Below are 2,750 nucleotides of genomic sequence, written 5' to 3'. Positions count from 1 at the left end.
GAAACAACCCTGATGCTGGGAAAGATTGAGGGCAGGAGGAGAAGGGGACCACAGAGGATGAGATGGTTAAATGCCATCACCGACTCAATGGACATGAGTTTGGGTGGACTCCGGGAGTTGGTGATGGACAGGGAGGCCTGGTGTGCTGCAGTCCATGGGGTCAAAAAGAGTCAGACACGACTGAACCACTGAACTGAACTGATGCCAGTTTTACATCAGGACTACACAGCACAGAGAGACAAGTGCCTTAAACCACAGAAGTCTGAAATGGGACAGCTATCGAAGCCAGCAGTTCACAGGGCTCCTGAAAGAGGCAGTCTAGGACCAAAGACGAGCCTGCCACAGCAAAGGTGGCCTCGTCCCGACCAGCCTTCAACCATCGAAGCCACTGCCCAGCCCAGGGGGCAGGTTCCTTCCAAAAACAGGGACCCAGGAGATTTTGGTGAGCAAAGTAGAAGTCATTCTTGATGACACTGATCTCCTAGTGATCAATCCTTTGTGTCATTAGAATATTGTTACTAGTGCATTACGGATCTACAGTCTAACACCATCTAAAATATGGTAAACCCTGCCAGCTACTGATGTATTTCACTAGTTCAAACTTCCAGGACCTGCTGCTGTGCTGCCGGCCCCCGTCTGCTTCTGAGCCCGGCTCTGAGCTGCTCAGCCCTTAGTCCCTCCTGTGTCTTCCTCCGCACTGTTCCCCAGCCAGCCCTGCCCCTTTCCACCCTATGGCGTCCTCCTCTTCAGCAGCTTCAGCTCCCACTTGCAATGTTTGTTAAATCTACACCTCCAGACCACAGCTCCCTTCCAAAATCTTGGCTATCTGGACGTCTCTACATGGGTGTTCCACAAACAATCTCAAATCAACATAAGTAAAAATGAATTATCTTCTAATTAATTATCTTACTGACTTCCTTCTTCAAAGTCTGCTTTAAAACTTAAAAAAAATTTTTTTAATTAAAGTATCATTGATTTACAATGTTGTGTTAATTTCTGATGTGCAGCAAAACGACTTGGTTATATGTATGTATATATATTCTTTCTCAGTTTCTTTTCCATTATAGGTTATTACAAGATATTGAATACAGTTGCCCGTGCTACACGGTAGGTCCTTGTTGTTTATCTATTTTATATCCAGCAGCTTGCATCTACTATATATAGTACAGCTTTTGAGTACATCATACAAGTGTTAATCGCTCAGTTGTGTCCAGCTCTCTGCGACCCCACAGACTGTAGCCCGCCAGGCTCCTCCATCCATGGGATTTTCCAGGCAAGAATACTGGAGTGGGTTGCCATTTCCTTCTCCAGGGGATCTTTCCAACCCAGAGACTGAACCCGGGTCTCCTGCCTTGAGGGCAGACTTTACTGTCTGAGCCACCGGGGAAGGGGGAGGGGTAGGAACCCAACCCAAACCCTCTGATCCCAAAGTCCCCCTGGCGCCCTCCAGTGAGTCCACGTTTCAGATCTAAAGGACAGGGTCCTGCGTGGTGATGCAATTTGTAGCAATAAGAACATGCGTTGAAGAACACACACTTGGGGGACTGTTAAACACGGCTTTGTCCATCGGCAACTGGACGAGCAAGTCTAGGGCTGAAGAGAGACGGAGGCTGACGATGTGTGTTTGGGAACTGAGTGATGAACAAGAGACCATGTGAGCAGATGAGATCAGATTCAAGGGCGTGGTTTAAAGAAAACAGGACAGAATGCTGGGGAATACGACCTGAAAGATATCAGCGTCTTGGGGATGAGGAAATAAGAGGAGCTGAGTTAGGCCGAGTACAAAATAAAGAGAAGATGGAAATAAGGGAGGGGAAAGGCAAGAAGCATGTAACCTGAAGGGCAGAGAGCACCTCTCGGAACCTGAGCCCGACCACGCAATGGGAGACCCCACGCAGGAGTTTCCTAACAGCTGCTGCAGCGGATAACCACAGACTTATAACCTTACAGTTACTGAGGCCAAAGGTCCAAAATACAGGTCTCACTGGGCTAACATCAAGGTGTGAGCAGGGCTGCCTCCCTTCCAGAGGCCCCGGGGGTGAAGCCGTTCCCTCGTCTCTTTCCGTCTTCTGGAGTCACCTGCGTCCTTGACTGGGGCCCTTCCCCTGCTCTTCCAAGTCAGCCATCACATCACCCCTACTTTTGTTTCCCACATCACAGCTCCTTCTCTGACTCTCCTACCCCACCTCCTTCTTATAAAGGACACTTGTGGTTACCTGAAGGGCCCACCTGGACGACTCAGGGTAATCTGCCTATTTACAGTAAGCTAGTTGGCAGCCTTAATTCCATGTGTAACTTTTATCTCCTCTCTCCAAATCTCAGTCGTCATGGGCCCTGGGGACGAGGACACCTCTGGGTAGCTGACCCTCTTCTCTGAGTCATTAGAATCAGGATGGTATTGAAACAGCTGGAGTTGACGAGATCCCCTAGGGACTCAGGCACAGGTCTCCCTGTAGACCTCAGTGCATCTGAGCTGCTACTGAGCACAGCAGACTTGGCACCTGGACCAAAGTAAGGAGGTAGACCAGATGCCTCCACCCACCTTACATCATCTGTACCCCTTGTGCCCTGAACTGCTCTTCATGGACTAATTATACTAAGAGGTCTACCCTTGGAGTAGACATGCTCCCTCAAGCCCCTGGCTCTTCCTCAAGTGATTTCTTTGCATTGGGTGTCACCTTTCCTGGCTCTTCCTCAAGTGGTTTCTTTGCATTGGGTATCATCTTTCTAGGCTCTTCCTCAAGTGGTTT

Source organism: Oryx dammah, unplaced genomic scaffold, assembly GCF_014754425.2.
Source record: "Oryx dammah isolate SB20612 unplaced genomic scaffold, SCBI_Odam_1.1 HiC_scaffold_15, whole genome shotgun sequence".
Classification (NCBI taxonomy): Eukaryota; Metazoa; Chordata; class Mammalia; order Artiodactyla; family Bovidae; genus Oryx; species Oryx dammah.
Note: the sequence above shows the minus strand (reverse complement) of the source record.